At 40.8% G+C, this 16,266-nt stretch overlaps 1 protein-coding gene across 1 annotated transcript in view; it reads right to left on the reverse strand.

The window, feature by feature from the left end:
- Positions 1-16,266, reverse strand: part of tspan9a (tetraspanin 9a) — a 207,372-nt gene that overhangs the window by 139,104 nt on the left and 52,002 nt on the right. Inside the window, exon 3 of the mRNA XM_034141848.1 lies at positions 16,118-16,183. The gene's annotated coding sequence lies outside the window, so the exon portion shown is untranslated. The remainder of the gene's footprint in view (positions 1-16,117; positions 16,184-16,266) is intronic.

The following is a 16,266-nucleotide window of genomic DNA, read 5'->3' on the forward strand; positions in this document are numbered from 1 at the left end:
AGGGAAAAAAGGGAACCGTGACAAAATCTCAAAGGACAACAATTTCATTTCCAATATTTGGTACACCAGGAGATCACCTCGTGTGAAAAAGATAACTGATGATGAAGACTGATCTGATTCGGTTAATCTGATTTAGAGAAGAAAGGTCGCATTTAGCTAGAAAAAGCTCTAACCCGGTGAAGCATTACACTAATGACCAGCACTGCCCTGGTTATGTGATGTCTTATTCTGCAACAAAACAGCTCTTCCAAAACGTTGCTGCGAGCCTGGCTCTCTCATTTTACAGTGTAAGTCAGCCAATGAGGGGAGCACGGTCTGATCTCAACTACAGAGCAGTGACTGATTGACTGACTGCTGAGGAGACTGGCAGCAGGCCTGCTGAGAGCAATGACAGCAGAGCAGGTGTGTGTGTTGGGTGTGTGAGTTCGGAGCCGAGTGGTGCTGGTAGGTGGTCGAGATGAAGACTGTGTGAGGAATCATAATAGTTTGGGCTGTAAAACAGGGCTTGGTTTTTGTGCTGTGGACAGAGAAGTAAGTACCGTAACCAATACTGTTATGAAAGGGAAATACACACATGAGCGCATGAAAGAACCACTCGGATAAACAGATTTGTTCTTTAGTTGCACAAACCAGAGATGTAAGAGATCTTGTCACTCACGAATTGGGGACAATTGAAGGCTACAATGCTTAAAAGAGGCACTTGGTCATGAGTGGTACTACTGCACTTCCATTATGCAGCTTCAAAGACCTTTATAAAGTTTAGAAATGTAACAAGATGGGAGAAATAGAGTTTGAAAGATGAGGGCATTTAACATACAGGGAAGGTTGAATGAAAGACTGTTGAGTTGTGTTACAATACATTTAGGATCCAGCATTTTTGACAGGGGACTAAAAATCAGAACATCTTAGGCTTATGGTCATCTCATGGCTCATGAAAAAAGAAGATCTGTTGGACGTTAGGTCTGTCAATTTAGACCAGATTGATATGTTTAAACAACTTTTGGACGGGTTGGCCATTAAAAACATGAACGTACATTCATGGTCTACAGAGAAAGAGTCTGGCGATTGACCATGAGGTTTTGAGTGAAATGTGTTGACAACAAGTGCACATACTTCAATGTCACATCCCTCTTCCAAATAAACTGAAATAACTTTGGTAATCACCTTTTGTCACATTTTCCAATGATTATGTTTCAAGCTAGAGTAGAGCCATTTGAAGGTAGCAGCATGAGTAAGCTAGGTATTTTAAACAAAGCAGATGTAATCATTTATATAATTAAGTAAATAGAATAAATACAAAAACAACAAAAATTGCTTCTAAAATAAATTGCCCACCCAAGACAAAATGTCTTTATACCTCAGCTCTACTTTGTGTTTATTGCTAATTAGCAGATGTTAGCATGCTAAGACACTAAACTAAGATGGTGGACATTGAGTAAACATTACATCTGCTAAACTACTTTTAATCCCTATCTTTATAATCCATTTAGCACCACCTATTTTGGCCTTATGGAGCCGCTAGCATAGCCCCAGACTGTTAAAGATAACTAATATACTAATATAAATGAATTTGGAGTATTTAGGAAAATTAAATACATTTAGAATACATATCCAACATAAAGTCACCCTCATTGTGGTTTGCCAACATACTTGTTTGTTATGATAGGAATCAACCTGCCACCTTCTATATCTTAGCATTTGCTACAAAACGTTTCGCCAACAGCTGCCTCGAGGTCTTCATGAAATTCACTGCAGGTGATCATCCTCTGCTGCAACCGACAGTGTAACATCACCTCCTGAATAATATTCTCTCATTCACCTCCATGAAGGTCACACCTTCTTAAACACTTTCTATCTGAGTCACGGGCCCTTTAGCTGAAGATGTTTTGGCATCTTACTTCAGAGTCGGCAGCTGTATTTATATATACATTTTTAATGTTCTAGGTCCCATATAAACTGTCACTGCTAATGTTTCGTCTGCTGATTTCCAATAGCACAACTCTGACATTTTTACTACAGTAACAATTTTGGCAATGGGGATTAAAGCCATCCAAAAACATAAGATCAGCAGAATCATTTCAAACTAGCAAGTAGTGAAATCATTAAAAAAATAAAGTATCTACACAGCCCCTGTTAACTTCTATTAATATCAAGGCCCTTTTAAAGAGAAGGAATCTGCCTTCTGTCTAATGGGGGTTTACTGAACAATCACCAAATATGCAGCCAATGGACCCGTGTTAATGAAAAGCTATTAGCAGCATTCTCCATTTAAACAGCACAGGCTGAATCCATTTAGAGCTTTTTATTCCAAACGCCTGTAACACCTGTGGGCTGCCAAATGGGCCCACTTAATTTTTCATTCTTTATAAAGGATTCATATGTATCAGCTAGACTGCAGTGCAAAGGTTTTAAAACCATTTTGTGTTAAAAAAAAAACGTAATAAGTAGCAAACTGAGAATAAATATTGCAGGAATTATCTTTTAACTTTAAAGAGGCCCTATTGTGTTTTTTTGTGTTTTAATTTTCCTGTTGTGTATTGTATAGTTTTGTGTGCATGTAAATGGTCCACGAAGGCCACATTCCTATAGTTAATGCCAGAGGGTGTTTCTCTCGCAACCCGATCACCTGCCTGAAACACCTTGATTGGACACCTTTGTGTACTGCCGTAACATAGTGACATCACTATGTCACACTCAAGCTTCTGTTGGCTAACGCTCTAACATATGTACGTGATAGGCTAAGGGGCGGAACATCTCTAAATCACAACAGAGTCGGCTAACCAATCAGATCAGACTACCAATCAGACAAAAGGGTAAAAAAAGGTGATGCAGCACACGCAATATCAGCGAAATAAAGCACGTTTTGAACATTAAAGCATGTAAACATTTCACAGTAGAAGCACAACTTCAAATAAGAAATCTGAAAATGGGCATCATAGGGCCCCTTTAAGCTTTTACACTTGCTTAATATCTCAAATCAGGGTTAGCTCCCAGATTTCAGCATTATCTTCCTGCAGAGACCACCTGCGGATGTCATACAAGCTTAGCTGAAAATTCACTCACCAAAATGCAACAAGACTAAGGAACTAAAAACACAAAAGTCCCTGAATCACCTTGTCCATTTCGGCTAAGTTTCACCTACATTTTTTGGGAAAAAACATATAGGCAGATTAATTAAACTACTTTTGTCCACAAGCAAAAAAAGAATAATACTGAAAACAAATGAATACAAGGGAAAATAAGTGTTGCCTGGCTCTGACGATTGATCCCATGAGTTCTCTTTGGCAGTTCATGTTAAAGTACAAAAAACAGGATGCAGGAAGTATTTCTTTATATTGATATATACACACAACCATGAAAAAACATTCCTCTCCATTTTCAGGCTAAAATAATATTATAAATGTATTGACTGGCGGTTATATTCTTTATGCTGAGGTTTACATTAATAAAATTAATTCACCTGAAGACTTAGTGCCTATGGTTGTCAGCACCATTTAATATTAAACAAAACATCCTGGATCCTGTTAAAAAAAGGAAAATTATGTAACATTTTCCCACCTTAGGGCTTTATATTTAATCCACCGCCAAAGCTGCTGCAACCTGTGCTTGTAGCAGATTTTCAGCTGCTTTCAGGATATTCAGCAGGCTCACAACAGCCACAGGAGTGTTGTGGAGGTTATTCTGTAATACCGGGTCGAGAGAAAACTCCCATCAGGCATAAAAAGAACATGAGAAGGTGAGAATAGTCTAGGACTCATTGCTTTATAAACGGCATAAAGAAGCCTCCATTCTCCCTGGGAGGTGAAGGACTTGCTGGGTTTAAACATAAATTCATAAAACATTGGATTCGGAGGAGATATCTCAATGGTTTCGGGAGACTGGAGTAGACGAGAACAAAGTGCTCTCGGATGTGTAGCAGACGCAAATCTGGTGCATATATGGAAACCAGCTGGACACATCTGAGCCTCGCCACCACTGATCTCTACCTGCTAAGTCAATCTAAAAGTCAAACACACTGACTCCACACTCTTAAATACTAATATAGCAGATGCCTTGTTCTGCAGCTATTCCCCACACTGCATCCACAATGTGTTTTGCACGCGTCTGCGCACGTGCCTATTCCGTTTAAATAAAGCACAAATCACTGCGTTCACAGGTGTGGCCGTCACTGCCTGTTAACGTGTTCTTGTTTATAAAAAGGCCTGGTAGAACGCTGTAGCAGAGGAGACACGACTCTCATCAAGATGTCTGGCAGTGCTGTGCAGGGACCACACCGAGCCTGGACCAAAGCCACTGAGCAGGAAGAAGCTATAAGTCACTGTTCAGTCAGGCCAGGGACAGATGTAGACATATACAGTCCCCGTCTGCCGTCACTGAACTCCCCTCATAACTGCCTACAGCTTTACATACACGCAAAACACACATGTGCGGTACATTCACACACGTATTGGAGGCTGCGGTCAACAAGGATCTAACACCGTCCACTGGGTCTGAATACAAAAAAAGTGGTTTATGGGCCTAATGCAGACGTCAAGGGCATTGTATTTTTGATTTACGGAGGCCCTGTGGTCCGATTGTGATGTATTGCAGAGGCGCAGGATTTTACATTGTGATGAATACTGTTGGATGCGGGACCAGATAAATTCTGAAGACACTTTAGGGGATGCTGTATGCCAGGCGTTCAGCCTCGAAGGTTGCCAAGGAGAAGCCAAACCATTACTTTTAAATATCGATATAAACAATGATATAAATATCATTTTTTATACTGTATTCTTCCACAAGCCACCAGTCATACAATCCCACATCTTTGAAAAAGGGCTAAGAGGGAGGACACATTTTTTTCCATCGTGGTGTAATACGAAGGAAGAAAATAATAAGTCCACCTGGAGGACATTTGAATTGAAAAAGGTACCAGACAAACTGGATTTCTAAAGGCCAGCTGGGGTTTCTATTCCAATGCACGTGGCATGGCAATATGGAACAGGCGCACTATATATAGAAAGAATAATAAGTCTGCAACTTGCCAATTGATCATCAGTCTTTCCGCTTCCATATCACCTCTCCTGCCACTTTTTTATTTCTCCACACTCCCCTTTCCTCTCCCTTTCCATCAGCACTGCAAATGTGTTGGTACAGTATGCATGATGTTTTGAGCGGGCACAGGAGGCGATGGAAGAACCTTGATGTGTTATGCGCCTGAGAGATAGAACAGTGAATGCACATCATAAATCCAAATAACTAAACAGTCCTATCTGAAAAGGTATACATGCAGAAGGAATGTTAAACGCATGACTGGCACTGATTGTGCAGCACTGAAATGTGTATCATAAATCAAACATCACAGGTTTAAGTGAGGTTAAGCACCCACTTCTTCTGATATATGTGCTTTGTAATGAATAGATGCTTATAGTCCGCTTATGTGGCGGAAGGCTTGCCGTCAGAAGGAGATGATAACCGTGCATACAGTTTACCATCATGATACGAGGTAATCTTCTTAAGGCCAGCTGATCTGCAGACAAAGGGAGACTTGCAAGGGACAAGCAAAGCCACCGTACCTTATCCTCATCACCTCACCCCCCCCCCCCCCCACGATTGGGAGAGCTGCTCCCTCAGCACAGAAAATAACAAGACAAACAAAAAATGAAGACACATGTACTGTAAGCATCTGCACATACTGTAGCAGGTCTTGTGCAGCAATTTGAGACACCAGCCGACCTTAACCCCAAACATAATCTCCCTATTCCTCTACAGACTGTGTAAATCCCCTTGGGGGCTTGGTAGAGAGTCTGTGGACCTACGTCTGGCCTCATATGATTGAGCCAGGAAGCTCTCAGATCTCTCACACAATGGTGTCACATCTCTGCCACATCTCAGCATCACATGCATCAGGATAGCAAACTGAAGGGCAGTTAACAGATTTCAACTTAGTTTTAAAAAACAATAGTGTAGTGCAGGTGACATTGTCCCTGTGGAAGTTTGTAAATATTTGAAGATTGTGCAACTTGCAATTGAGTCCCTTTGCCAATGTGAGAACTAATGCGCCTTTATGGACCGGGAAGTAAGAATGTGGAGGGTACTGCAGCGGACCAGAATGCAAATATGACTTGCACAAACTCGGTACGCCAATGTTCTAGGGGTTCCTGTTTAGCCAGTTGAATGTTTATAGTTATTTACTGTTTCATTTGCACTTTGAATTGCGAGAAATGAGTTGGAGTTACGAAACAATGGCTCTGAATATGAATGCAGAGGGCTTCTGAGATTGCATTTCGGCCAGAGTGTTCCCCCCTTATCAACTTTTGCTTAATACCACTTGAAATACAAACATAAACACGAATGCTCCTTACCAAAACTGTGACCCATTCCCTACAGATATTGCATTCATATGCAGACATCTGTTTATAAACATTTCCTTAACCTTTACCAATTGTTGTTCTATTTTTTCAATCCTCATTTGGCCCATGCATCAAAGTAATGATTAATAATGTAATGTATAGAATAGAATAGAATCGGAAGGATGAACCCCTCTTTAATGGTCACACATGCAGAGCACACAGCACAAACAGACGTTACCTGTAAGCTAACTATAATTTATTGACTTTGAATGACTAAAACATTGGTCTTATTTTCTCTTTAAATCCATTTGTTGCTGCAACCGCAATCTTTCCATGGCCTTAACCATACTAACTACTGAAAAACTTCTGTTATTGAATATTATGTGGGGTTTTGCGCACTCAACCAATATGGACGTTCTTGCCTGGTGACGGAGCTTTGAATACCGATATGGAGATTGTGGCGTGAGCCCCCCATCCCCTCAGCAAAATACGTCAGTAAAGGTATGCAGAGTATTTAGTATTTGATTGTAATTAAAAAGGCATTGTGACCTAGCACACAATGAACCAGGTCAGCATCCTTTTGTCAAAGACTGCGAGGTGAAAGCTCTTCTCTGATCCCTTTTCATCCTTGGCATTAGTAGCAAAATTCAACAGCATATTTAAAGACAACCCATCTGTCTGTCTACATGGTCCTCACCACCCTCCACCTCTACCCCAACACACACATTTCCAGCCTAGATTAAAGCTGCCAAAGACCTATATCACTACATAATCCTTTGTTTGAAAGAATTTTAGCATCTCAAATCACATTTCATTTAGATGGTTGTGGCGGAAATAAGATAAAATATATGAATGAGGTCTTGTCAGAGGATTAGCTCGGAGGTGAGTGTACATCCATAGTGACATTAAGAGGAACATGAAGAAGAGCGTTTGACTCAGATGGGCCAACAGCTACATAACAGTCATGAATCAGAGGAAGGCATGAATTAAGCTGAATGGATGAAGGAAGTCTGGAATTATCGCATAGTCATACACCAGGAGGCACACACGCACACTCCATTAGGGTTTGACAGAGGGCACTGACACAAAAAAAAGACCCTGGAAATCTCCCATTAATCCTGACTCACCCTTCTAGCCCTGCACACTAAGGACCACTCTGACACACACACACACACACACACACACACACACACACACACAATAGCGGATGCCCTATCACCTCACCATGGCGACAGATGGATTTCTTTGGAAACCATGGAAAATTATAACACCCCTACCTCACCTCTACTCACACACTGTAATCTGCAATTATGAAGACTGACCCCCTGAGGTATGTGTGAACGCAAATGGTTTAATCATTTCTACTGGACATGTAGTAGCTTGTAGTGTTATATCCAATTGAGCCAAGGTGTGTGTTGAAAAGCTCACAGTCCAGGGCATTCACTGCGAGCAAGTTACAGTAGCATGACCTTTCTAGTGGGAAACTAGAAAAAAACACCAACTGAAGATAAAGAATGGTGGTGATTTATCAAAAATACTCCAACAAAAATGGTTTACTACAGAGATAAAGATTCTGGGACTCCTTTTGGGAGGGGCAGCCAATGAAATTATCTGGCAAATTCAATTAACAGCAAGAGTCTCGGTTGTTTCAACAAGTTCTCACATTTATACGACCAAATAGGTCGATTCTTCCGACCCTCTAATACGACCAACCGAGTCGTTTCGTGTAAGCGGACAGTCTGCCCATGTCACGTGATCGTGAACTTTCCCGGAGTGAAAACTAAAAAACATGGCGGACACCCGCTAGTGACGCAGCTCTCGTTTACTGTCGATTGATTTAGTGATATTGTACATCCATGGATATATGCAATACTCAACAACAGTTTGTCTTTGTTAAACCCCCCAGCGGGATTATCTCCTCAACGGGGAAAGCATAGGATTCACTTTCAACTGCATCGTATAGCTCAGCGCCACACCTCCGTAACACATGGTGCCGCTTATTTGTACCTTTTTCATGCGATTTGTCATCTATTCTAGAAAAACAATGTTCAAGTTCAAGAAGTGTACGAGCCGTGCTTCCAGGGTAGCGAGAGCTGCGTCACCTTAGGTACTATTTATACACAGAAAACATAAATAATCTCCGTAATATCTATTAAACTATAGACCTTACATATCCACAGGACGTAGATTCTGAAAGTAAAATATACAATTCTCGCTAGACATATAATCAAAAAGCATTATAAGGCCAAACTATCCTACAATTTCAGATTTTCCACTGAAAAAAGCAGACTGTCCTCAAAGGTCACATGATTATGATCCGCCTGAGACAGCAGATTGTTATTACTTACTCGACCACTAGAGGTCGAAAACTTTAAAAGGTGACTATGGGTCGTAATAAGGTGCTTGGACAATCGACCTTTTAGGTCGTTTTTTTGAAGAGGACAGGCTTGTCGTCTACTACATGTGAGAAAGGGAAACTCCGGACACCGCTCAGACCTGATTCGTTGAAGATAGTCCTTAAAATAAATTATCCAAAACTGCACTCCTTTTTGCTAAATGTATAATCGAGTCACAATCTGAAAACACCAATCATTTGGGAAACAACAGCACGATCACACTTCAGAGGCGTAAGGTGTTTTTTTTTTAGCTCATCATTAATGTAATGATGCTGATGGTTTGAAATAGACTGATTTCGTCAAGTTAGATTCCACTTACAGTTCAAACGCTCAGTCTCGTGGCTCTGCAGACACTGCCTTTATCGGGCCTTGAGATGTTCTTTTTCACACATGAAGTTGTGAATGACTAATGACATGGAGGTGAAAGAACTCTCAATTCAAACCTCAACTTGTACTTTCTTTTAGCGAGTGCTTTATATTGTAATTGTTCTCACTTGAGTGCTTTATTATGTCTAAAGACATTACTGACGTTGCTTCTAAAATTCCTGAAAAAAATGAAGCTGCATTTTCCCATCATAACAAACTGATGTGCTGAAAGAAACTTTTATTATGCTCATTTTGAGGTTACATAATTATGTTTTTGTGCTTTTATTTTGACATGTTTCCATGCTTTAATGTTTTCTCATACCCTTTTTATTTGAGCCTATACAAGCCATGTGCATGCACAAAAACCTACATTACAGGAAGAGGGGAAAACCCTACAAAGAAAATATGGACCCTATAAAACTAAAGCACACTGAAGGTTTTAAGGGTTATATCCATATTATATTCCACACAACATTATATCGTAGCTGGTGTAACGTGAACTTTAAAATTCATCATGTTATTAGTTACATTGTGTTCTTTAATCAATGTTTATTTATTTCTGACACAAACAACATTTTCTGAGCCATATTTTCTTGATCCCACATTGGTTATCGAAGCTCTTACAAAAGGCTCCTGCTCATCTCAGGCATGTCGATACCTCCCTGTGAGAGATGGTTTTGATTCGGTAACCTTGTGTGAAAAATATGTTATCTGCCTCAAAAAAGGAAGTAACCTTTTGTTATCAGTATTTGCTTTGCACCAAACCCCAGGCTGTTTTAATAGCAGGTAGATATCTCACATCTTTCATTTTATTACATGACACACTAAAACAGCGGGGAATGTGAATTATAGGATGCCACCAGATGGGAAGAGATGACATGTAAATTGGAAAAATAAACATGTAAAATACAACCTGTAAGACATGCAGAGACATTTACATACAGTAATCACATGAAGTGTTATTAGGGGGGGGGGGGGCGGCATATACAGTGTGGAATTGTTTGAGTTACAGTATACAGCTAAATGGATTACTGTGGATTTACTGCATACAGTATATTATTTACATAGGAAATACAAATCAATGGGCCTCATGCAGGTAGTGACATACTGTATACAAATATATTTTCCAATTACCTATAAGAAGCACTTCCTTATTCTCTAAATCCATTATATAGTTCTACCTTATAATGATTAATACCATAACAATAAAATCCATAATGCTTTGCAAAACGATCGTTTTCTGTGGTGGTACAGACTGTTTCAGAGGCTTTGAATGGACTCAGCAGATCACATTTTAAGGAGTTTTATCCACTGACAGAAGAATAAATTGAACAAGGCATTCATGGAAAGATTTCTAAATATTATAAAATTGGTTTCAAAGAAATGGTTTGCCAATTGAAATGCCACTTTTAGCTGTTGTATAAGTCATGTTCTCATAATCCTGTTATCGGAGAACTAACATGTGATTTTCAATCAATCCGACACAAAGGGCTTACACAAATGTGTCAGAGTGAAACCAGGTCATTTATCTATAAGCAGGGATAAAATAGCAGATACAAACAAATACAAATTGACCTTCCTCTTCCATTATCAGCACTCCTACTTTGCGAGTCTCGGCGGCTCCTACACTCAGAGGTTGGTGTCATGAACCGTTTACACTGAAGCTGCACAGAGACCCATCAGCGTGTTAAATGTGTGGTGGGAACAGATTTAGAAGATTTAGGGTAATGGAATAATCACTGTGAAGGAGCACGGTGGAGCGGAGTCATGCGAGACTAGTTGTGGCGACCTTGAATTTCGTCAATACAATCAACTGAGTCTATCTCTCACAAAACAACACAGGGCGTGTTGCCTTTCACACAAGTTAAAATCAAACCCAATCCCTCTTCTGATTACAATACAAAGATTTTATACCAGACAGCGGTGAATAAAGACACTAACAGTGACGGAGCTTGAAAAATGTAGACAAAGATCTAAAGCGCAGAGTGACTTAATGTGTTATAAAGGAAGAAAAAAAGCGTTGAAATCTGCTCAATTCCACAGCCCTTATCTCTGCGAGAGATATGCTAACCTTTGAAGTCATTATGAGCAGAGCTGAGACATGTTCCACACATGATTGGTTAATATTATTTGTCCCTAGGGCTATGTGCATACATACGCGGCTGTTTTGGCCATGTCATTTCGTAGATGTGTTGGAAGCTGTCTGAGTGGTATGCAATTGTGTCACTGAGGAGTCGATAGAGCCGCTGGGAGCGACAGAGACACGCAGGAGTGGGGGGGGGGCGAAAGCGTGTGGGTGGCCATGGAGGTGAAAAGGTCAGCTCAGTGTTGTCCTCACCCACTGGTCTTAATAGACTATCTGTTTTTCTCAATCAACAGGGACTGTGTAGGAGTGACTGGAGGGCAGCTTTACCACACACACACACACACACACACACACACACACACACACACACACACACACACACACACACACACACACACACACACACACACACACACACACACACACACACACACACACACACACACACACACACACACACACACACACACACCACACACACACACACACACACACACACACACACACACACACACACACACACACACACACACACACACACACACACACACACACACACACACACACACACACACACACACACACACACACACACACACACACACACACACACACACACACACACACACACACACACACACACACACACACACACACACACACACACACACACACACACACACACTTTCACCATCTTTCCTTGTTGCTTGTTTTCCCCCGCCCTCCTACTCTCTACTTCTCGGAGTTGGATTTGTGATCTAAGATCAGTGTGGCCGTAATGCCCTTCTCAGTAGACTGACAGATGATACAGCCTGCCCTTTGGGCTCCAGTCGGAATGGCTACAGATCAATACCCGAGCTGGTTGCCTGTCAGCATTCACACAAACATGTATGCTCCCTTACAGAACGCACACACACACACAAGGCGTCCAAGTGCAAAAGCTAGCATCAAAGCTCATCTGAGCCGGCTGGCATTTACCGGTACAGGACCTGGATGTGAGCAACACAGCATGAGGGGACATTCCCGGGATAGTTCCCGGCCTGGAGGGGCAGCGGGGTTGGAGGATGACGGAGCTAAAGGAATTCTGCTCACAGATTTCCCTGACTCCGCCGGCTGGTTAAATTAAGCGCTTTGGATGGACAGACTGGCTGACTGGGCAGACAAAGCAACAGGTTGAAGAAACAATCAGAAGGTTGGAGTGTCTGTAAGGAGTGTGTGGCCACTTAAACCCTGTAGGAATAGTGTGTGTGTGGTCATTTATGAGTGACACCTTATTCTGTGGTGCTAATTGTGGTTTTGGTGAGGCTTCATTAGCATTCAACATAACTGAGTAGAAAATATGTAAAATGATTGAAAAAAAGACTAATAACGCTGCGGATATTCATTGATTACTGGTGTAAGTTAACTTCTTGCCTTTTTACATAATACGATGTGGTTATTTAACACCTGGACTGAATAAAAGGTTAGGATGGATTCTTTTTTTCCAATACACTTCTGATGAGTTCCTCAACATCAGACTCCACTCAGGCACACAGGCGAAGTAATTACTTTCCTGGGTGGAGGAATTACAAATCTCTCTCACTCCCAAACATCATTCTCTGGCGCTTTATTAGAAAACGCCAATGACATACAAATGTTGTGCACATTTTAGAGGCATCCTTAAGAGACTCATATTTATGGTTTTATTCTTCATTTATATTCATTCAGAGAGCAGATCATCATATTGCATTGTTATGAGACAACCAATTCATACACCACACATGCAAGCACACATGCAAATAGTTGCATATACATACAAAATGCAACAATGTTTACAATACAATCCTTTGTAGAGAAACCAATTTCATGTCAAATGGAGGCTCTTGGGTATTCTAAATATACAGTGCCTCTCTCTGCAGGCTCACACACTCTTTTCAAACAGAACCAATTATGCATTGACCTATGTAAATACACTTCCTCCAAGATGGAGCCTGTATTGCCATCATTCCGTTGTGTATTGCATCACTGATCACTCCCCCATAAATAAAAATGAGAGATGTACAATATAAATAATACAACCACATATTTGACACTCAGAATTGCAATGACAGCCCCCACACTCAACTTGTCTGCCACATCCCTCTCTCGCCAAGCAGGCGCTAATTTATTGCCCCTCCGCCATAGCAGAGTCAATCAATAGCCAATTAAAGACAGACACATAAGTTCTCCAGTGGCCACCATCGCTGTTTGGCGAGGGAAATGAATATGTAAATGTTTCTCTGGCGGAAAAGCATCAGTCAGTATCTTTCAGCGAGCACAACAGGAGGGATATCAATAACACCCCTCACACGCCCCTACACCTCCAAGTGCTAGTCTGCAAGGCCACTAATGGTCAGAGAGGCCCTAAGGATCTGTTACCCGAGGCTGGAAGGTTGAGAAACCTACAAGTGTGTCCTTGTCCGTCAATATAAGTGAATGATATATGCCAGATGAAGGGCAGTAAGGCCATAATTATTGATGTAAAGAAAAGGAACATTTTATTAAACATTTTTATTTATGCAAATTGTTTCACAATACACAAAAATATGTTCATGTATTTATTGAGAGATGTTAGATTGAGTGACTGCACATGGATAGGCGCCTGGAGCAGTTGGGTTGTTGGTGCCTTGCTGAAGGCAGTGCCCCGGGGGGCTAAGAGAAAACAATCCAGTTACCAGTCCACAACCCTGAACCGACGGAGGTCCTGTTCCTAAGCGAAGTCCCCACTAACTGAGCTACTGACGCCCAGCGAGCAACATGTACACTGCTGAACAGCCAGGTTGCCAAATGCTCTGTTGTAGTTTTTTAGCCCCAATTGCACATTTAATCACACTGAGCACTAACCTCACAGGCGTCATGGTCCCACTCTTTCTCAATCAGTCTTTTTCTGCTTCACAGAAACTCTTTAAAACCTTCCAAGGTGAGAAAGAGGACCATCGGGAAACAACTGGTTCCAGTGATGTAGATATACATACAATCCCTGACAATCTGAAGGAGATGTGAAAATAGCCACAGTATGGAGATATCAAAGTCAGAGCCAAAACAGACAATCGAAAACACAATAGCTTCCCTGCAGCTGTGCAAACATGCAAAACATTGCGGCTACTTTGCATTATCTTGTGTTGCCATGTCATTAATATATACGCTTTGATATGCAATTCAATTAAATACAAATGATGATAAACATAATTACTTGTTAATCCTGTATGTACAATATAAATCTTAATTAAAGTTTAGGATGAAATGAGATCCACAGTATTGCACATTTATTTAAAAATATGTTCAGATCTGCTACAATAGGATGTCTGTTATGTGCTGCCAATACTATAATTAATGCAGCGAAACAAAAACAAAGATGGCCCAATTAACAGTATATTGATTCTTCAAGGAGAAAATCACTTTATTTTCAAAAAGGACTAATTAAATGAGGCTATACTTAAAACCATTAAAGTGTTAGTGGAGTGCTGGTGCATTAAGAAAGCACTGTACTGAAGTAGCATTTGATGTGCCTCACCCCCCTTCATTTATCTGATTAGCTGAGAACAAATAATAACGAACACAAAGAGTTCATTCTGTACTGTCAGCACTTTTACTTCGGATATAGGCTATTAAGTGGTAACACTTCTGTACTTTTGTTTAATTAAGTACACTTATGAAAGCAGAGCACCTTCTATCTTTATGTTGTGCGATTTTGTTTTTATAAACCAATTATTTCCAAACAGAGGTACTTGTAACCCAGATGGGGACAGGAAGTGAGTTGACATGACACCATTGCAGAGTGAAATAACTAATACGAACACATTTTGATTTAATTGAAAGCAGTTAAAGTGACAGCTGTTACACCTGAACATGTGAAACTGCGCAGAGGAGTTTAAATAGTGAGAAAAAAAGCATCAAATAAATGGTTAGCTAGAAAGTAATCGTTGAAATAGATATAAATAAATAAATTGTTTTTTTAAGTTGTATCCTCTGTAAATCAAAGTAAACAATTTAAATGAAAGAATCTAAGAACTTCTTTCAAAACCTAAAAAGAAGATCTAACAAATGTAAAGAAAAGTTACTTGAGGTGAGACTAACTATAGTTTTATTAATTAAATACAGATGCCTCTTGCAATGGAAACTCCTCTAGAAACAGTGAAACATGTATTGAGGGCCAGAGCAGCACATACAGTAATCAACCCTGCCGAATGTAAAGCGTTGCAGGATTCTAAGAGAATGCACTGCACTGTAGATGTGAGAGCGTGATGTGCAACACACACAACCTTGACCCTTTCATTCCTAACCCCCTGTGAATAATCTCCTTCCGTGGAACTTTACACCTCGATACGGGGCCTCTTGAACACTCATCCCCCCTGCATGAATAGCATTGCAGCCTCTCTCGCTCTCTTCCCCATCTCTGTCCCTCTCGCGCCACACATTCCTCTTTCTACTGCCTCTGCCACCACAGGCGCCGTCGAAGAGCCCGACAGTTCAGCCCTGCTTTGATCTCAAGGCACAGGTTATCTATTGCCTCGCTAATTTTAGTTAGCCCCTTTAAGCTTCTCTTCTCTTTGAAGAGCAGGTACCATGCAGCAGGGAGTCCTGGGTGTTTATCAGTGTGGCCCCTTACACTTCCAGGGAAAAGGGATTCACCCTCACATCTACAAGGGGCCACTGGAATCTGGACAAGATTATCCACCTAGCTACATCTTAATCAAGTCCCAGAGCATAGCAATCCGAGGTGCAACAGTGTGAGATAAAGTGGTTTTCCATCAGATGGGTTTGCTTGTTGAATAAATATAAATACAAACAGCAATGCACATGAGGATGTGGAGGAGGATTGTGTGGAATCCTGTTGGGTAATTAGAGGCACGCAGTTTCATTTTGCTGTGATTTTAATAGTAGCAGATGGAGGACGGGTGTGGCAGGTAAAATCTTACCTTTCTTAGGAGGATGAGAAGTAAGAGGAGAGACTGTCCGCACCTCAAGCTTGGGAGAACAAGAGTCTGCAAAAACAAACAGTCAGTCAGTCAGTCATTTTCTCAAACATTTGTGTTTAAAATATTGTTATTTTCATCTAAACAGATCC

This window comes from Trematomus bernacchii, unplaced genomic scaffold (genome assembly GCF_902827165.1).
Source record: "Trematomus bernacchii unplaced genomic scaffold, fTreBer1.1, whole genome shotgun sequence".
NCBI lineage: Eukaryota > Metazoa > Chordata > Actinopteri > Perciformes > Nototheniidae > Trematomus > Trematomus bernacchii.